Source organism: Hibiscus syriacus, unplaced genomic scaffold (assembly GCF_006381635.1).
Source record: "Hibiscus syriacus cultivar Baekdansim isolate YM2019G1 unplaced genomic scaffold, ASM638163v2 tig00018272_pilon, whole genome shotgun sequence".
In the NCBI taxonomy this organism is placed as follows: domain Eukaryota; kingdom Viridiplantae; phylum Streptophyta; class Magnoliopsida; order Malvales; family Malvaceae; genus Hibiscus; species Hibiscus syriacus.
Window position 1 is genome coordinate 62,851 of NW_024062434.1, and position 22,863 is coordinate 85,713.

A 22,863-nucleotide genomic window follows, 5' to 3' on the forward strand; every position below is an offset into this window, starting at 1 on the left:
TTAAATAACAACTAGCGTTCCTTGTCAAGCTATGTTTATTAGACTGCCTAATTAAATATAATAAAAAATATTATGGTAAAATTTCCTTATGGTCCAATTGCCTTTCTTTTTCCTCGTGCTTATAATTTGCTTCCCTTTGACCAAGCCATGGATAACACTGTAAACTGAACACTTACCCCTTTGTCATTAAGTGTCCAAATCACTTATACGTGTAATACTCGTTATGAGTGAATTTGATCCATATCTTTTTGTGAAATTATTAATATTTATAATCTATCGATAAATAAACTCGTCAAGTCACTCTAATAATAAAAGGAATATTGTTCTCACTAGAAATCTTAAGTTCGAGCAGTTGCGTCTGCAAGATGTGTGTATTTTCAGTGTGTTAAAAATTTCTAAAGATAGAATATTATAATCTCTCCAATTATTAAAAAAATATAACTCAGTGGCCCAAAATACAAATTACTCGACCATTGTGACTAAGAGATTCATCTACCAAACCGATTTCGTGTATATCTGAAAATGCAGATTCGTTACGCAAGAGGGTTGAAGAAATTGGCTTAAACACACTTACCCATATCATCCACACTGCCTTTTTCTATTAAGATTGGAACCTTCTATTAGGTGGGTTTGATGAGCTCTAGTGACAGCCCATGTTCTACCAACTCCTTCATTTTCAAACTAATACTCCCAATTCTTCACAATATGATATTGCAGATATGGTGAGTTCATTGCCTAACCCAACCATACATGAAAGCCAGTATGAATGTATAAACAAATATAACTCCTTTGACTTGGCTGCCCTCATTAGCTTTGGGTTAGGTTTTGATTAAGATGTTTTTTAAGACAGAATTCCCGCATAAATATTACACCAGTTCAGTATTGTTAAAATCAAATTAGATCGATCGGTTGAATCAATTATTTGTGTTGTCCAAAATTCCCTTGAGCCTCTATATAAACAATATAACGTGCCAATAGGCCCTTCGCTGTCTTTGTTCCTTCTCCAAGTAATTAGGCTTTGAACTTTAAACATGGGTTTAGAAGCAGCTCTCCTCCTCCTCCTCCTGGCAGCTCCGGCAGCTCTTGCCGTGCAATATATCGTCGGAGACAGCGCCGGTTGGACCAGCGGCGGAGATTACGAGACTTGGGTACAAGGGAAAACATTCACCGTTGGAGATACACTTTGTAAGTTGCTTAAATATGGTTTCATCAGAACATGTAGTGGGATTAAATCAACTGGTCTAAATATGGTTTTAGTCCCTTTACTATGATGAACTGTTTATTTTAATTTAACATAATTTGACCCTTTTTATAGTTTATATCTAAAGTGATTCTTACTATATTATTCTTTTTCATTATAGTGTTTAACTACGATGGCACTCACTCGGTAGATGAAGTATCCAAAAACAACTACGACAATTGCAACTCCGGCAATGCTCTGAGAACTCATAACGATGGAAGCACGGTCATCGCACTGTCGAATCCGGGATCGATGTATTTTATATGCCCGACCATAGGACATTGTGCAGGAGGTATGAAGCTTGCAGTCAATGTCGTAGCAGCCGGTGGCAGCTCACCGTCCACCCCATCAACTCCATCTGATTCACCTACTACCCCCCGGAACAACGCCGAGTGGCTCGACACCATCGCCGCCATCTCCTCGTCCTAGCGGAGCTCCTAGCATCATGAACTATGGTTTTATGTTGGCCTTCTGGCCCGTGTTAGGAGCCGTTCTTGCGATTATGAGCTAGGGGAGAGGCAGTGCTGTGGGATTATTGGCTTACTTGTGTTTTTGATTCAATCCGTGTGAATTTTATTCTACTTTTCCTTTTATGAACAGGAGATGTTGATTTATGTTCTTATAATATTTTAAATAATTTACCTTAATTATGATAAAAAAAATAGTTATTTTACTCGTATTTAGTTTTATATACTTTCATAATTCTTATAATGATTAAAATTTTTCATAATATATTCTATTTAAAAAATCATTTCATCCTTTTAATCAAATTAATTAAGGCATTAATTGTTCAACTTAACTAATAATATCATAAGAGTGAAAAGATTAAATTAAATAAATTTTAAATTAAAAAACAGTAAATTCACCTTAATGTATTTCAAATAGTTCAGTTAAACATCATTATCAACTATGGGTATCTTTTGTCAGTCAGTCATACATCATTATCAACTATGGGCATCTTTTGTTAGTCTAAACAACGTACATATCATATTGGAAAATTATGGGTCAATATTTATATTTTGGGTAAACTATACTTGAGATCACTTAATTATAGGAAATTTTAATTTGACCATCAATCATTGATTTATTAATCAGATTATTAATTATTGAAATAATATTAATCAAGTCATATACTATTATCATTTGACAGAGAAGATGACGTAATTGTTTAAAAAATTATATAATTACACATTTAATTCTCATTATTTATGCATTTTATTAATTTTATCCTCAATTTAATTTAATTCAATAACCTTAATCATCTAGTCAGATGATGCATGTGTCACTGATCAAATGTATGATTATATTAATTTTTTTAACTATCACCTTAGCTATTCCATCAAATGATAGTGGTAGATAACTCGATTGACATCACTTAAATAATTAAGTGTTTTGATTGATGAAATTAATAGATCGATAATCAAATTAAAATATATCATAGTTAAGTGAACATGGTGTAGTTTAACCTTAAAATATTCGTATCCAAATATTATAGTAATCTAAAAAAATATGTTATCCAAAGAATTAATAATCTAAAATATACGAATCTGCAACATCCATTATCATTTCTATCAAATAATGATGATTAGGACATCGTTAGTCAACTCAGATTAGGGAAAAGGATGAAGAAAAGCCCAAACCAAACTAAACTTCAAAGGCCCAATCACCGTACTTAATCCATTAAAATCTCTTCCACTTCGATAATCGGCAAGTGTTCTTCGTTCTATTCATTGTTTACTCGAGCAACCGAGAGCAAAACAAAAAGTGAGGGAAAAACAATGACGGCCGAAGAGGAAACCGGAGAGTTTTACCTCCGTTACTACGTAAGGCATAAAGGGAAGTTCGGGCACGAGTTTTTTGAGTTCGAGTTCAGGCCGGACGGGAAGCTCCGATATGCTAACAACTCCAACTACAAAAACGACACCATGATCCGCAAAGAGGTCTTCTTAACACCCGCCGTTCTCAAGGAATGCCGTCGCATCATCACAGAGAGCGAGGTCCCCTCTCGTTTTAAACCCTTTCCTTGCAACTTTTTCTTTAATTCAGCTTTGCCCAGGGTTTGGGATTGTTCATCTTATTTGTAGGGGAAAGATTAGATTTTTTTCCTTGTTTTCTCTATGTTTTGTATAAATAATGAGTTAGTCTTAGCTATCCTTTGTTATCAAATTGCCCAGCTGATTTTTTGTATTCTTTGATGGTTAAAGGATTTAGTTTTAAGTTGATAAGTGATTGTTTCTGTGATTAATGGTAATTTATGGGTCTTGTGTTATAAAGTTGCAGTTTTTATTGATTATGGTTTCTGGTATTGTTCAATTCTGTTGTTTTGTCATTGTAGATCATGAGGGAAGATGATAACAACTGGCCGGAACCTGACCGTGTTGGACGGCAGGAGCTCGAGATTGTGATGGGGAATGAGCATATCTCTTTCACTACTTAAAAGATTGGGTCCCTTGTTGATGTTCAGAGCAGTAAGGATCCTGAAGGGGTTCGCATATTTTATTATCTGGTTCAGGTCAGCTGATGTACATTGTCAATCTGCTATTTTATTCTCTGCAATTTTGTTATGATTGCCCTCTGCCGTCTGCCCTCTGGCATTGAATCATTTGTGTTGTGGTCGCCTTATTGTATCGTTGAATATGGGGCGATGGTTTTAGTTCTCTAACATTGATAATAATTTGAAACAGAGATGGTTTTGGTTTCATTGACGGACACTCGACGATTGATTTTTGCGAATGTATTTCTGCTTTTGCACTCGGTTTCTTTCTTGCTTTTAGATGCAATGCTGAAAGGCTAAAGTGTTGCGGCTCTTTCAGATGTTATTTGAAACGAATAACCAAAATAGTTGGGATCGTTGGTTAATCAAATTTACGGGTGGTGAATAGATATAGCTTACCACTCCTATTATAAATTAGATGCCTTGGCATGGTCGGAATCTGACCCGACTTCTGAAGAGCTTTATAAATGTCATCTCCAGTAGTTTATCTGATTCCTATGCTCATACATATTTTGAAGAACTTTAATAGCTTATGTTATGCTATAGTTTGTCGGATATGCTGTCTTATGCTTATCTATCTCTGACCTGATTGGCATTTTATGTACTACAGGACTTGAAGTGCTTCGTATTCTCTCTCATCTCACTCCACTTCAAGATCAAGCCTATTTGAAGAGGGATAATCCACTTCCATGCTAGGTGTCACAAGTGGTGATTTCACTTGTGCTGTAGCTTCCATTTCCTTTTTTTTTTTCATCCCCTTGTTCTTGTTCAATGTAAATGGTTAAGCTAAGGCTATGCCTGTAGTAATGGCTACAATGATTTTGAACTTTGGATGAAAATGAGATGCCATCAACCTGACATGGAGTTTTTTTTTTTTTTAATGTGTGCGCTTGTTTTCTAGTAGTTCTTTCCATTCCGTCGCATCAAAATAATATTGAACCATTGATATCAATATATTTGGATGGTGCTTTTTCTTTGTATGTAGCGTGTATGGACAAAAATCTGAACCCCTCAATTTCTGAAAAATCAAATTGGAACACCAATACCGCTTGTTCGAAGTAAGCACATGTATATTTTATATATTCAAAGCTTAAAAGACGTGTTTGTAGGAGTGTTTGTCAATCCATCCTCATCATCGTGTAAGGAGACTATACGAGGGCAGATCCTCCAGCCGTGTTATGTCTTCAAGTAGAAGCTCCCTTTCCAGTTGTCGACGTGTGGCCTTCATCACTGTCTGTAAAGCATAATAATTATTCGGAATAAGAACATACTTTTAGGCAAAAAAGGGTAATGAAAGATTGATGATGCAAAGCATAAAATATACGAGGCCTTTTCTGGTTGAAGAATACATACATTGAAGTCCATGTAGGATGCAATCATAGCAAGCCATTGATGGTCCATTAGCTTGAATGTGATGCAATAGAGAAGGTCAAACGCTGATTCACTTTCTATCAAGGCCACAAAAAGAAGAAGCAAAATCATGGTTTTAATTCTTTTAACACAGCTAACTTATGGATGAACTGTAAAGTGGGATTGAAGAAAACTGGCATTACCTGAAAGGAACTTTAAGAAAACTGCTCCTACAATTGTCCTTGGTTTGACTGTAGAATTGAAGCACATTGTTGTTTACCGATGAAAGGCATCAAATAGCAATCTAAATGAGAATGCTCACAAAAGAAAATGAGATTTGCTTAAATTGGTGCTTTTATTTCAACAAGTAAGATTGTTCTGGTGAAATATAATTATGCATTAGGTCCATCATTCAGAAAAGAGTATTGGTCTAATTCAAGCATATTATCTCCCTCGTTTTAAAGATTACCTGCTTCAAGATCAAGCATCTGAATGAGCATAAAGGTGATGTTTACACCAGCAACAGCAAATGGATATTCCCACACAGACCGGTCACCTTCCTGCTTCCAAAGAAGATCCTTGAAGGATTTCTGTATGGAGATGTTCAGAAGCACCTTAGGAGTTGGGATCAGATGAACATAGAAAGATCGAAAGACAAAACAAAATCTAGTTCTCAAGGAAAAAAAATGTAGATGGAATGTTTTACCAGACATGATGGCTATAGTTAGAGAATTATTTTTTTTAAGGTATAGTTAATGGGGATTTAGAAAGAGCTGTTTTTGTCTCATGTGGATCGTCCCCCTGCCCCTGCCTCCACCCCCTTTCCTTTTACCTTCATCATTGCATATATGCCTGTAGTTCTTTTATCTTTATGAATATAGCATGTATACTTAGTTTCAAGTACCCTTCTATATTTTCCATACGTGAGAAAATTAAGGAAAGCAAGGCATTATGGGTCAGACAACACAAGATAACTAAATGGACATACCGGAAAATTCCTAGCAAAGAATAATAGGTTCTCCAAGGATATAAAACCACCACCCCTGTGAGTCAAATCCAAATATCAAGTACTTACCAAACAAATAGTCATTCAAGGAAAAAGAAAATGCACAAACGAAAAGGCAAATGAGAACTACGGTACCTAAAAACTGTAGATGGGTCCTTCCCTTGCCACCCCATTTCCTTCCACTGCTCAGATACTAAACCACGTAGTTCTTCGTCTGGAAAGCTGCATTCCATAATGCCCTTAAAGCTTCCTGTAAAATAAAACAGCAATAATGAGTTAGAGAATAACACTAGTAAGTTAGGATTGGTGATTATAGAATCCAGAATATCACCCAAGTGCAAAGGTCATCATTTAGAACAAGCACCTGATGCTCAGGAATTGAACTATCATAAGCATTATCTATACGATTCTGCAGTCTCTGCAAGCATTCCTCCTGACAGCATGAAAGCGAATATTATTTTTTTATTCCAGGAAAGTAAAATAGCAGAGCAAATTTTGAAACATTCTAAGAAAATCAATCAACATGATCCAAGAACGATATGGTAACTTTAGCAGAAATAGGCAAATACAAGGACAATGATTCTACAAAAGTAACAAACCAAATAAACTCATACAGTAAAAGCCTAAAAGTATGCCACTTTTCCATATTTCGATAGTTCAATAATGTTGCTTAACAACCGCAAGAGTCAAGTGATTGGTCTGCTATATGGGTAATCATGTTGCATGAAAAATGGTCAGTGTGTAAAGCCACAAAAATGATATCAACAGAATATGTATATGACATCTACAGAAACAGTAGGGTTTAAACACAAAATTAAGGTTCAGATGACAGCATTAAACAACAGGAGAGATATCATTAGTTAAAGCAATCAATGGAATACGAAGTAGCATAAAAAGTACATGAGAGATCCTATCATCAGATTTATGTTTCTTAGTAGATAGAAAATTACAAATTACACTGAAATGGAAAAATAACCAACATAGTTGACCAGATCATAAACATTACCTGGGCAGGAGTTAAATCAAATGGTGGACGAGCATCACTCTCTTTGCTCTGTGCACATGCACAAGAAAGACCTCGACCCAACCATGCTGTTGATCCTGCCACAGCCTCAGCTGTAACAAAATAAAGAACTCTACTAATGAAAATGCATTCCTAAATCTTCATTTTAACTGCCTTGGAAATTTGTACCTAAGACAACCACGGATTCAAATGGTTCTCTACAGCAGCTAATAAAGGCAAAAGCAAAAGAGAGAAAAAAGAAAGTAGGAGAAAAATGCTAGTCGACTATCTCCAACAAAGATAAGAACAGTGAAAGCAAAGGTACCCAAAGTCATTAAACAAGAGATACACATATGATGGAATGAAATGATTTTATCTGAGGCCCAGACTTTTCAACAGGTTTTGAGTCCTACGAACTAAAATACTAAGCAAGTTTTGAGCCATGAACAAAAAGTGGACAGTATACAATGTACGGGTAAATCTAGGAATTTGCTTCATGACAACTTGGAATGAATCTGGCAGCCCAGAAATGTACCAATGAATGAGTGAAAATTAAGTTAAATTTTGTAGATCTTAGATCCTAGATAGAATAGAACACCAAAAGTTTCTTTTTAACTTTTTCTTTTATCTTTATTTTTTTCAGTTTCACGCAAAAAGTTTGAACAACGGAATAACATTAAGTCATGCAACTATGCCCGCTAATCTAGGTTTGCCTGTAAGCTCTTACAATATAATTGGATAAATTACATCATAAATTGCCAACCTCTAGAGGGGAAAAACAGAATTAAAGATAAAACATGGCAAAGAAACCCGAATGACTGATTCAACAAGAGAGTCGAATTTTCCAAAAATTCCTTTACAAAAAATCCCATAAACCAAAGAAAATCACAGCAAAATAATCGTTATATTGACCAAAAAACGCACCAAAACAAATTTGAGCATCACCACACGTAAGTCAGGAAACGTTTCCGGCAACAGTCAAAGCTCACTCGCCTAGAAAGAAAAGGAGAATTTAAAAAGAAAGGACGTCTTCTAGCTTCAGAGACAGCAGATCAGCAAGACATGTACAGAGTGGAACATAGAGAGGAAAAATATTTTCATAGAACAAAAAAAGAAAAGTGAAACGCCGAAAACAAAAAAATGATAAAATGGAACTAAGAGGTTAGTTACCAGAAGTAGAATGGCAGGTATTGCCTCGCTCGATGCCTTGAGAAATCCTCCTCACAGCGACAAAAGAACCTCCCCTATCGTCCATTTTATCACAAGTCTCTCTTATCTTCCTATCTTTCTTCCCGTAAACTCTAACAAACAAATTCTCGGCTGCTCCACAACTTCAAAACTGTAATCAATGACATAAAAAGAGAAACCAAATTAAACTCCGATTGAGAAAAAAAAAACCGAATCATTCGAATTTTAATAAGATAGCAAAACAAATCAGCAAAGCAATCGCGATGAACCGGAACGCGAAATGCAGGTAAATTCAGAAGGAAACCGGATCGAAACCTGACAGAACTGAACCAAAAACCGAAATCTTAATATCTTCACTATAAAGTAGAAACAATGTTCAATTAAGCTGCGGAAAAATTTAAGCCAATAGACTTTCGAAAAGTAAAGTACGGTGAAGCTCCGAGCAGCAGCTACCTAGATATTTGAAAAAGAAAGTCGGAAAGAATCTTGAGAGAGAAATCTAGAGAAACATTAAATGATCATAAAAGAAAAAGAGCTACGGTTTAAAGATCTAAAAACCGACGGTATCCGATCTTGAGAGAAAAATCTAGAGAATCTTTAAATGAGAAAATAAAATGCTTTCGAATTTTACTCAAGAACAATCAGCAAAGCAACGGAGATGAACTAGAACGTCAAATGCAGGCAAAATCAGAAGGAAACTGGATCAAAACCAGCCGGAACTGAAATCAAACAGAACCGAAATGTTGAATCCTCGTCAGAAACAATGCTGAATTAAGCCGCGGCAAACAAAAAAAAAAGAAAGGCAAAAGAGTTTCTAAATGTAAAGTGAAGTGAAGCTCCGATCAGCAGTTACCTTAGATTCTTGAAAAAGAAAATAAGAACGAATCTTGAGAAGAAAAAAATCCAGAGAATCTTTAAATGCAAACAAGAAAAAGAAAACACTAGGTTTAGAGATCTAAGAATCGACGGTATCCATTGCAAGCCACGGACTCGGAGCTCTGTCTCCCGTTTTATTTTTCCCCTTTTTTCTCTTGCATTTGTTAGTTTTCTCTTTTGGGTGGCGGGAGCGGCTGTAGGAGTGGGCGGTACGGATATATATTTTTCTTGGTCAGGCCAGTCGGAGGCAGGAGTTGACTGTGACATCCTTAATATATAATTAAAATAAGTGTTATTAATTTTATTATTAAAATAATAATAAAATTAATAAAAAAAATTATCTAAAATATTATTATTTTTATCTGAAATATCAATATTTTTTTAATATTTTTGATAAAGCGCCTAACAATAATAAAATCGATAAAAAAATAACAAAACAGATAAAAATAATAATATTTCTGATAATTTTTTACTAAGCGTCTTTTTTTAGCCGTATATTAAGGCGGTTGCACGTGATCATTTTCTTGGAGGCAAAGAGCTTAATTAGACGATTTATAAATTGATTAAGGTAAACTATACATTTAATAACTAAATTTTGGTCCTTTATATCTAAACTTTTATTTTTTTTAAATCATACATAATGTTTAGTTTTTATTTTGTTTTAGTATTAGTCGTTAAAAACTTAACGAATGGGCTGAAGAGGCATAGATCTGGTGGATGGATGGTTAATTCAAATAGTGGACCACGGGAGAATAACAAGTTGACCATCCGTTAAGTTTTTAATGGAGGAATATTAAAATGAAACAATAATTAAACGTTAAGTATGATTTTAAAAAATTGACATTTTAGATGCTAAAATAGACCAAAATTGATAGTTTAAGTACTAAACTCGTAATTTACCCCTTTGTCTATTTTATTTTCTTTACGTCAAATTTGATTTTTGATACTTATACACTATTTGGATTCGGGATTTTATGCCCAATGATTTAATTTAGCTTTATTTTGTCTCTTTCCTTTTATATTGTTATTGGTTAGTCCAATTCGATAACATCGTTAGCTACTCCGATTAAAATATTGATATAAAACTTTGTTTTTAAAAAGCCTTTCATGATGTGTTAGAATTTCACATAAATATTTCAACTTGAATAATTAACACTGTTACTTTTTTGAAATGAATGATGATATTATAAAAATAGAGATCTATAGCAAATTAAAATATAAAAATTATATCTTTAATTTATATAATAAAAGGACTAAAATTAGAATTGGACCCTTTTTACATAACCTTTTCAAAACAAATGGTGGAATGGTTGTCCTGGGTTGGGGTTTTAGAACAGTTAAAATTGATTCTAGCGGACAAGGTAACAGTGGCAACCCAATTAGGTACTTTCGCCTTTTTGTATTGAAACAACCTGTCACTGGATCTGTTCGTTTATTTTTTATTCTTTTCTGCTAAAAAGAAGATAGGGTAAACTATAGGATTGGTCACTTACTTTTATATCTGTATACTTTTACTAACTAAATTCGAAAAACTTAAGTTTTAATTACTTACATTATCAATTTATTAACTTTTGCCACTTATATTATTGATTGTTTGACGTGAAATGTTACTAAAACATATTTCATTTTTAATTTGACCCTAAATTTTAGATAGAATACTAATTTGATCGTAAACTTTAAATAATATATTATTTTGACCATAAACTTTAGCTAAAATATCAATTTAACTCTTAAATTTGATCAAAGCCTCTTGTTGTCGCCACCACTCACCACTGTTACTATTGGTCACCTTTATTTGACATAGATCGTCGATTGTTAGACCCCAAAATTTACATTTCACTCTTTTTGACGTTCTAGATATGAATTTAGTATTCATTTCATTGGAAAATATCTAAAACTCAACAAATCTAGCCTATAATCTTTCGAATTCTTTTAAAATTAAACCATAATAATAAATTTATTATTAATATTCCTTTAAAAATAAAGAAACTTAAAATCTAAATTTATATAATAATAAAAATATATAATTTTTTGTTTATAATTTTTTTTATGTTTATAATATTAATTGTAATTTTTAATATTTATACATATTTATAATTTTCAATTATAATATAAATTTAGTTTTTGGAATTCTTTATTTAATTTAGTTTTTTGAATTCTTTATTTTTAAAGAAATATTAATGATAAATTTATTATTATGATTTAAATTTAAAAGAAATTGAAGGATTATAAGTTAAATTTATTGAGTTTTTGGATATTTTCCAGTGAAATGAATATCATATGCAAGTTCATAATGAAAAAAAGAAGTGAATAATCATTGTTTTTGGGTCTAACAGTTGACAATGATGACAGTCGATCAACGACGATTGACAGTAATGATGGTGAGTAGCAGCAACAACAAGACACTTTGGTCAAAATTATGTTTTATCTATCTAAACTCCAGGGGTACGATTAAAACTTGACCCCTTTTGACTAACGTATCAAGTCATCAAGTTAATGAGAGTTAACAACTCAATGATCAAAATGTAATAATTGATAATGTAAGTAGCCAAAAGTTAATAAATTGATAAAATAAGTGATCAAAATTTAAATTTTTTGAATTTGATGAGCAAAAATGTACAAATATGAAAGGAAATTGACCAATCTAGTAATTTAGCCAATAAGACAATGAAGTATCCAAAATTTGGAAATAAAATTTTCTTAAAAATAGTTTAAAACACACAATTGAAAATTTAAAAAATGTGTTCATTCAAATTAAAATTATTGAAATAAAAAAATAAACTCATTTTTAGTTTTTGATTAAAATAAAAGATTATTTTAGTTTTATCCATAATTTATGTTTATTTAAATTAATTTTATTTTTTAATATTAGTAACATTGTTCTTTATTTAAAAATAATTAATTTAACCTCATTAATTGATCAAAACAAGAGAACATGTTTTCCTTAGAACGTTCGTGTTCGAGTACCAACATATGTAGGATATGTTAAAAATAATAAACTTTTATTCACTTTTGAAAATAATTTTCATATTTCAAAAATTATATAATAAATATTTTTAAACCAAACGAAAACTACATCTTATATTTTTTTTCTATTATTATTATTATTATTGTTTAGTATCTTATATTTTTATTGATTAATTTAGATTTAAGGCACTATATAAATCATTATGAGAAATGAGACAATTTCGATTCAAAATGTATTTCTATTTAAAAAATTAATATTTAAATCTTAAATGTTATTAAAAAGTATGGATAATCAAGTCTTTATTCAGTTAATATAATTATAGTAAAATATATTAAAACATTAAAATTCGATCATACTTTTTTTATTAAGCTAAGGTGATTACAAAGTAGTATTTGTTCTAAATACTCTCAATTATTTGGCAATGAACGCCCAATCACCTTGATGCAGTTGTTGATATTCGAACAAACAAAACAATTCCTTTAACTATTGAAGTAACTTGGTTAATTCGTGCCAAAAATTCGATCATATTTAAGCATATATAATCTTTTATTTATGAATGAAATGAGGTTTGATTTATAGGTGACGGAGGGAAAGAAAGAAAATTATCAAGTGAAATAAAAAGAGAGAAATGTCACATGGTATGTTTGTGGGGGCCGGGCGAAATTAAACCAAGGCATCATGGCATAGTTCAATTTTTTTAGGTAGTAACCCACAATAACATCATTTGTACTTTATGATAAACAATAGCTCCAAATTATGGTCTTGGTCCACACGCATGTGTCACCCCCTCTCCCATCAAGGTTGTGCACCTTTACGTGGCTATCAACCTTTTCCATCTACAAAGAACAATTACAAAGGCAAGTTTTTTAAAGCCATTTCCCCCCTTTTCTAATTGAAAAACTTTGGGTTACACATTTTAATAATATTTATTTATCGATAAATTTGAGACGAAAATAAGATAATATCTATTCAAAAACTCTCGATCATTTAATAATGAACATTTATACCCCAAACATATGCGATGCTCGAACCTAAGATCTCAAGAGATAAACAAGTCTCTTAACCACTGAGATTGTTTAATTTATACTAATAATATTTAAAAATAAAAGGCTCACATCTGTTAAATTTTGTAACACGGATTGATTCAATTCAATGACAGAACTTGGTGATAGAGTGTGTGGGCTAACTTAAAATTTTAATAGATTTAGAGCTTTAAATTAAAATTTTCAAAAATTTTGAAGGGTTCAGTTTATATTTTCTTCAAAAAAATTTGGGTCTAATTAAAATTTTTGTTAATGAGACTTTTTCTAAATTATGAGAGTGGTTTAATTAAGAACATTTAAAAAAAGTATAGCTTAATTTAAAAATTTTTAAAAAATTTTGGGTGATAAATTATTTTTAAAAAAAAATTAAGATTATAAATTATATTTTTTCAAATTTTGTTGGGGCCATATCCCCCACCTGTCCTAGCTATGTTTCACCTCTGATTCAATTGGTTGAGATTCATTAATACATAAATAAGTATTAGAATTTAAGTTTTACTAATAATTATTGATTAGGCTTAATTAGATTAGTATTATTATTGGTTTAATCTCTTAACATCCTTCAATTTATGATAGAGAAAGATTTAAGTAGTATTAATTTTAACCTTTGAGGTCATTAACATGCCTTGACCTTGAATAGTTGAATGGAAGTTATTCGCGGGTCGGCTAAGTTCCAGTCTAGTTTATTTATCACATTAACATATTTTATGTTTGTGTATGTTTAATCTGACCTAAAATATGAAATTCGACTTTTGTCCAAACATGCCCGTATTAGATAATAAGATGGGCTAGGTCGGCTCCTTAGATTGGACCCATATTTTTATACATGTTCAAGTTCATTTTTTGAATATAATATGTCTTCTAACATGCTTTTCATCCACTAGTAACAATCAAGTTTCATTGCTTTTGTATAATGGACTTGAGAAAAGACATGGATGTCATGTTATGCCCAACAACTCTTTTATATTCACAAAACAACAAAGTATATGATCTCGCCAACAACGTGGGAAATCTCTTTTCACTCAAGATTGCGAGAGTATAAAGAAAGACAACATAATTTAAGGTTGAGAAAAGATATTACTGAAAATATTAAAAAAATTATAGTATTTTCGGTTGACATTAATTTAAAATAATTTTTTTCTTAACATTTTTCGGTTGAAAACCTTCTATTGGTTACATTCTTCATAATATTTTTGATTCAATTGAAAATTGTTAAAAAATTAACATTTTTGGTTGCGTCCAACCGAAAATATTATGATTTTTATAACATTTTCAGTCGCGTCCATTTTCTACTATTCTTTAACCTTAAATTAGAATGTCGTAAGACAGAACTACCCGAAGATCATTGTTCCCCTGTATCTGATGAGATATACCCATGATTCCTATCTAGCGTTTGTTAAGCAATCAAATAAGCAAATATGTTTTTAGACGATGGGTTAATAAGGAACAATGTATTATATGCATTTTTGGTAGATTTAATCCCTCCATTATGCATTCTACCTATTCTTTTAAACCTCGAAAAAAAGTGACATATATGCATTGATATTTATATACAGCTGGAAAAATATTTTTACACATTTTAAGAAAATAGAAAAGATTACAATATTTATCCAACCGTACAAAAAATAAGTTATATATATCACATTAAAAAATAAGTTATATATATCACATTAAAAAATAAGTTATATATGTCACATTAAAAAATAATTAACGTCAAATTATTTATCGAAATTAATAAAATTAAATACTCTCTTGATTGAAAATATACATTTCAAAAAATTTAAAAATTAAAAATTATAAGATTAAATCTTTTAAAAATGATGTACACTATAATTTTTATAATTCAATATTCGATAAATTAATAATCTTTTTAAAATAATATTTTTTTATTTTAATTTGGGTTTAAGGTTTAAATTAATAATTTTAATAAATTAATAAGGTAATAATTTTTTGGAAGATCTTTATATAAATTTATGACCCTTTAATATTATAAATTAATATTTCTATAAAAATTACAAATATAAATAGGACAAGTTAGTAAAATACGATTATATTATTGTATGCTTCTTATAATTTAAATATAGTTGTATTTCACCTCTTTCTTTATTGTATCTAAAAGTTATCGTGTTGTGTTCTCATACTACAACAAAAAAAAATGCAAATAGTTGTTGCCGTTATGAGTGTTTCCTTTCGCATAATTGGTTGTAAATATATTATATCATCTTCAGTTTTATCCTTAATATTATTTTTAATAATTTATGATAAAATTAACAATTGAGATAATTGAAATATATTCAAACGTGAAATATATTAGAATGTAAAGTAGACCACCTGAACGGGTTTAAGACCATGAGTAGAATGTACCCTTTCCTTAAGGAGATTGAACTTTATGTAAATTGACAGAAAAGTAAATAGCGAAGGACCGGTGGCATATATACGGAAGAGGGGGAAGAGGGGAAGAGGGGGGGAAAAGGAAGAGAGAGACAACAGAACCACATGGCATGGGGTCTGTTTTGTAAGAATTTTGAACTAAAATGCTTTTGGGAAAAGAAAAGAAAAGACAGTGTGTACAGTGGAGGAGAATGATCACATTTTAGGTAACAATTGAAGCCCTGATCATGGAGGATGGAATGGGGATGTCGTCCCTAGAAAGCACCTTTCGTTAATCTTGCGCAAAAAGAGTTTTGGTGGTCAAACGCTATGGTCAGCAACCTAACATTGTGTGTTAAAGGGATGGATTGGATTAGTGTACTGGCCAAAAAAGAAGGCTTTGTCAATCGGTTCATGTCGGCCTAAATATGTTTTGTGTGTTGGACTTGCTCAAAATTTGAAATTGGGGTTATGTAATTTGCCAACATGTTGAATTGATGTCCTATCAACTTCAATTTTCTCCAAGTTTTAACAGGCTTGGGTCAGAAAATAAGATGATTTATATAGTTTACAGGCGACTTAAGCCTATGTTGTTTAGCTGCTGGGCCTTATATAAATTCAAAAACACTCAAAAGTTTTGTTGCTTTCTTTTATATACGTATTTTTTTAACAATTTCTACTAAGGGGAAAGGATAATTTTTCTTTTAATAGTTATTAAACCCACAATCTAAAGAAAAGAATAAATGTCAATCGAGAGCTTTCAACCGCGTGCTCTAAAAATTATTGACTAGATATACATGCTATTAATACTTGTTATTTTGTTAACGTTGATTATTATTAGAACTATATATATTAAATATGATTTTGATATATTTTATTATCATGATTTTTATATCTATTAAGATAGAATTATACATGAACCCATCAAGCATTATACCCTTCACTTAAATCGGGTCGAATTCGAGTTTAAAAAAGTTTCATCTGACTTGAAATTCGGCTAAAATTTTAATATAAAAATTTACATTCGACTTGACTCGAATATAAAAAAAATCATTTTTATTCAACAAAGCAATGATTAAATTGAAATATATATATACACACACAAATATATATTATAACAATTGTTCATAAATATATAAAGATTAATGGTAAAAGGGTAACTTTTTCCTTGTAGTAGACACAATTTATCACTTTTGTTCATATCGTATTTTCGCATCAATTTAATCATCGAAGTTGCTCAATTGCATCATTCTATATCCTATCTCTAACTTAAAACCCTAAATTATAGTCATGTAATTTATAAACCCTAAACCCTAAACATTAAAAATATAACTTAGGGTTTATGATTTAGAGTTTTAAGTTAGGGATAGACTATAGAATGATACAATTAAACAATTTTGAGGGCTAAATTAATGTAAAAATACGATATGGGTAAAAATGATAAATTGGATCTACTACATAGGCAAAGGTGACCCTTAAGCCAAAATTAATTATACTATTATTCTTGAATGTGATTGAATTGGGTAATTTTTCACCCTACACTAGATCAAACTTGATCTCATTTCTCATAAAATTAAACCCGGATCAAACTCGAATTTCAAAAAAAAAAAATCAACCCTATAAGATTATATTAAAACTCGTCGAGTTGAGATCAAATTTTTATACATACTTATATTTAAAAATATAAAGTTTGTAAAAACATTGGATATACTTTACATGGAAAGTATAATACACAGTTCTCTCTCTATTTGTAGTACCTCTTGTCTTTCTTTTACTTTATTTATCTAATTATCTTATATATATATATAATAATAATAATAAATATTTTATACACAAAAACTATATAAAAATTACACTCTACAAACATATTTATTTAAATGTTATCTACATTTTTCAATATCCCTAAATCTTAATTTATAAACACCAAACCTTAAATCTTAACATCTATAACACTAAACTCTAATAAAACAAATAGTATCTATGCAAACCCAAATTTTGTTTTATACCATAAATATATGGGATAATAATCTTATATATATTTCATAAAAATATAAAGAATAGGTCAAAAAATAATTCATAAAAGTGTTATCTATGAAATTTATTACCAGAGTTCATAAATGTGGGGACAATGTCGGGTTCGAAAGTCGGTAAGAATAGGTCAGTTTTACCTGTAGGGGACATCGACATACCATTCTAAACCCATTCAAGAGACAATAGAATTGGACAAAAACATATAAGGGATACGGACAAGTTGTGAGACATAAAGAGGACCCACCAAATATCCAAATATCCAATCCATCATGAAATTTGTAAAGACTTTAGAAATTTGATTGAAATGCCATGATTGTTACATGGAATTCAGTATGTACACCGCGTTTCCTCTTATTGGTCATTGCTTCCAAATCTAATCTTTCTCTTTATTGCATTTTTTCTTGGATAAATATAAGTGAGTATAAAGTAATATTTTTCTAAAATTTTTATTAATTTATCAAAAAAAATTATATCCTTGATATATACGGAGTTTGAATTCAAAACCTAAGAAGATAACACCATATCACGTGATTTTTCAATTTGCTTTGTGCCTCTTTATTACACTTTTGAATCTTCAATTTATAAATTATGAAAATGTCGGTTCTCTTGGCATCCATTCTTTATTTTCCCTTCTTTTGAAAGTATATGGTTGGCCCTCCTTGTCATGGATAAGGGGCTGTTAAAACAACCACTTTTTTAAAAATTTGAAGTCTTAAAAGGGTTATTTTTTATTTTTGTAATATATCTTTTTTTTTTGAAAGATTGGTACTTTGTATTGAAGGTATACAAGGTACACCATCCCATGATCCTCATTAAAAGACCTCCCTAAACTTATTGGAGGAAAAAGAGTGAGCCAAGAGGTGGAAGAAAATAAATACAAGGATACCACAAAGCAACAAACATTACATACCCCAACCACATTAAAACACACACAAACACCCAAACAAACCAACCAGACAGAAAAAACTAAATTCAGGAAACCACCACAACTATGGAATATCCGAAAACAACAGCAGGACCAATATCACCAAACATGCTGATCAATGCAATACACCAAGACTTCATCAATCTGCTAGCCATCACACAATATACAACATAAACATTCCTTTTTGGACCATTGATCCTGAAATCAACAAAAAATCTAGTAGAACACAAACTTAGAGATAACGTAATCCCCACATCCACGCTCAGCTCAAAGCGATTATTATGACTGAAGCACATCAGCTGAACAACTTCCAGACACTAACTTTATGGAAATGTTACGCCTTAACAACATAAGCAACCATCTTTTCTTCAAATCCGAATCTGATAGAGATCTACCAGATAACTCAGAGGAATTAAGATCAGATTTCAGTAAATTAAATCTCTTCAAAGCTCTATCTCTTTTATTTCTTTCAGCTTTTGAAAGAACTTTGTCCTGAATATCTAAAAGCGAGTGTAACATCCTCCATGCCGGGTTAGTGATTAATTTGTAAAGTTTCAGCATTTGGTGATTTAAGTAGAATGATGGAAGAGTTTAATGACTTATTTGAGTTATTTTGTGTAGGATTGAATTATAAAGAAGAAAGATTAGAAAGACAAAATGGTCTTTTTATAGCAATATAATTATTGGGGTTAGTATTATATTAAGCACGTGGAAGTATAGGAAATTAAAAACAAGCTTCCAGAGTCATCTTCTTCTTTCTTCTTCTTCATACGTGAGACCCAAGATAAGATAAGATTCTCTTGTTAGTGAATTTCTTGATGAATTTATGGTTGATTCATGACCATTAGGCAATAGTTAAGCTTAAAGGAAGTTTAAATTGTTTTAAAACCTCAAGATGAGAAGTATATGAAGAATTAAAGAAAGGAAGTAGAAAAGTGAAATCTTAGATTAGAGTTCATAATAAGAATTGGAAGTGAGATTTGACTTGTCATCAAGTTAATTAAGGGATATGAAGTGTTAGAATTGGAATTAGAACACCTTGAAAATTTAGTGTGATTCTTGAATGCCATGTAAATGATGGAATTTTTGGTTTAAAGAAGTGATTATGGAATAGAAATGAGTTTAAATATGTGTATGGAAGTTAGGAATATTAAAGGAAGTAAAATATGAAGGTTTAAGCTGAAATGAAGTGAATTTCGAGCTCAAAATAGGATTTCTGGGCTAGGGGAATCGATACCCATTCAAGGGGAATCGATACCCCCTCAAACGAATATGAATTTCCAGAATGCTAGAGGGGAATCAATACCCCCAGGGGGGAACCGATTCCCCCATAATAAAAAGAAAAGAAAAGAAAGAAGAGAGACTAAACTATCAATCCCTTAAATTGGTAGGCTATTAGAGGTTAATTTCAAGACTTGGGCATCTGATAATCATCTTGAAAATTTTGCTTATGTAGATATTGAGCCTAATCGAATTTCGGAATCATCGACAAGTAGGATCAATCGAGGGAAAGACAAAGAAATCTAGGTGAGTGCATATGAATAGCATGAATATGTATTTTATTCAGTTCTAGAATTGTGATAAGTCTAGATTCAATATTTTGATACATGATCGTAGTTCATATGATGATATATGACATGAATCCATATCATATGCATTATGGGACATGAATATGAAAGAAAACGTTATATGAGTTATATGATAAAGGTATGGAAATAATATGTCTACGTGATGTAAATTAGATAATTGTGAAAGCCCATGTTATGTAAATGAGAACTATAGGTATAGTTGGCATGCCAAGGGTAGAGGGTCTATGTGGTCCTTCGGGACATATATGTATTCTTTGGAACATGTATGAGGTCTGGTGAGACACCTACTTGATCCTTGGTATATATATATGATTCTTAAGGAATGATATGTGGTCTTTCAGGACATATATGTATTCTTTGGAACATATGTGAGGTATGGTGAGACACATACTTGATCCTTGGTATATGTATATGATTCTTAAGGAATGATATGTGGTCCTTATGGACATTATTATATTACACTTAGGTGCAATTATATGAGCTGTGGTGACAGCATAGTGCACAACCTCACAATACTCACATACCTTAGGTTCTCTGTATGGTACCATGGGCTAATGAACTTACTAAGGCGAACTTATGAATGTGAATTTGATAAGTATATGTGTAAGAAACATGGTTTTGGTTATTGCATTGTTTACATACATCTTATTACTGCAACCCATCTCATTTTGGTAATTACTTTATATTTATTGATATTATTATTATATTGCCTCACTAAGTCGATGACTTAGCGTGTGAGTGTTTCACACGTAGGATCCGATAAAGTAGATGATCGAGGTTAAGCAACTGGACAACATTACTCCTGCAACTATCAGATCAGAAGCAACTTAATTAGTAGGTCATTTTGTTATGAAAATGGATGTTGTCATGTAATTAAAGAGTTAAGTTGTGTATGCTCAGAATATTTTGGTAAACTTATATTACCACATGTATATTATTGTATTTTTCATAATATAAGTTCAAGTATTTTACTATTATTTGTAATGAGTTGTGTTTTAAAAGTCAATGTAATATCTCTGACTCGTATCCGGGTTGGGATACAGGTTGGGGGTGTTACAGAGAACCAAATTTCTTTTGCTTCCTTTTAATCCCTATAGACAACGCCTTATCACAAGATAAAGAGAAAAGTCCATTACAGAAGACTTAGATAAAAATCCCTCTTTCTCTGTTCTGACAGATACCGACTCTGTACACTGATTCTCCAATGGCTTTATTGACTTGGGCTGCCATAGATATGCTCCTCTATTTGAAAAAAAGTGCTCACATCCTTCATCCGTGACCTTAACCGAAAGCCCATCCAATGGCTCAAACGACCCTTCATTCGCAATGTCTTCTAAAATGGCACACCAATCAATGTTGACCCCACGTACGCCCTATTTAGTTTCTCAAAACCCTTCAAATATCTGCTCCATAGACAAGGAAATACATGCGAAAGTGCCCCATAACACATTGTTTGGGGAATAAAAACTATACTAAGCACAAAACCCCTTTTCAACAGCCCTACACTATACACGTTTGGGACAGCATACGTGTTGACTACAAAACCATCACACTCCTCCACCTCAGCTCCCACGTTCGCCACATGACCACTTGAATCAGAGGAAATATTCATTTCTTTATTTAAAGTGATAATGCCCATACTCACGTCACTAGTCATTATCTTAGGACCCTCAATACATGAATTATACAAGTGGAGTGCATTAATATCGAGAGCAGCAGAACACTCCAACAATTTGAGCGCATTAACTTCGGGGGCAAGTCCACACTCCAACTAGGGAACCACGTGCTCCCTACAATCTGTCTTCAAAACATTCAAAATGCCACTCCTCGGACAAATTGAAGCACACGTTGTTGCCCCATTACAAGCTGTCTAGGGACCAATTCCAACACCCCAGTCCTCTTTGACACGAGGATCTTCATCTACTTCCTTAGCTAAGGAACGCCACGCTCCGCTACCAACAAATGAGTCGTTTGAGACCGCTCGAGCCTTATCATGAACTTCCTCCCTTTGAATGGAATCAACACTTAACTCTCTCACCGTGGATAACGGGGAAGCAAACTCCATTTCCATCGAATACGGATCTTCCTAGACGGATTCTGGGCTGAAACAAGGTTCAAACTATGAAACATGAACTGAAAAAGACCAGTTCCCAATTTTCAAATCGAGTGATTCATCCACTCGAGCTTTGCATTTCGTGATAATCTGAAACAAAGCCCTGTCAAACGAGCCGGGATTTAAAGTCCCTTCCTCAATAGAAATAAGTTCTCCCCATTTTCCTGTAATATTCTTGAAAGTAGAATGACTCCACGCGAATGGAGGGATCCCTTTGCACGATAACCAAGCCCGACGACTACTGCACTGAAGCTGTTTCGACCATACTTCCACTTTGTCGAAGAATTTTTTCAACCCCCCACTCTGATTTTTAAGAGTATAATCCCTACTCTCTTCATCTTCAAATATAATTAAAATTGCTAACCCACTTTGTAACACCCCCAACCCGTATCCGACCCGGATCCGAGTCCGAGGTGTCACATTGACTTTTCAAAACATTTACTTGTATAAAATAATAAGTAATTTAAAATTTCTATAACATATACTTATTCAAACATTTACAGAACTATTCAGAGCTTATACAATATATTATTGAATACATACCAACTAAAACTTTATATATTAAAATACATATTATTCACTTTTTTCTGATCTGACCTTCGGTAAGGAGAACTGACCTGTCTTGCTCCACATTGCTCTTTACTCTTCTCACTTCTGTAACCTACGT

At 32.0% G+C, this 22,863-nt stretch overlaps 3 pseudogenes; 2 read left to right on the plus strand and 1 right to left on the minus strand.

The window, feature by feature from the left end:
• Positions 1-898: 898 nt before the first annotated feature.
• On the plus strand, positions 899-1,915 carry LOC120209206 (annotated as a pseudogene).
• Positions 1,916-2,963: 1,048 nt separating this feature from the next.
• LOC120209214 lies at positions 2,964-20,625 on the plus strand (annotated as a pseudogene).
• Positions 4,840-9,330, minus strand: LOC120209215 (annotated as a pseudogene).
• Positions 20,626-22,863: the final 2,238 nt, after the last annotated feature.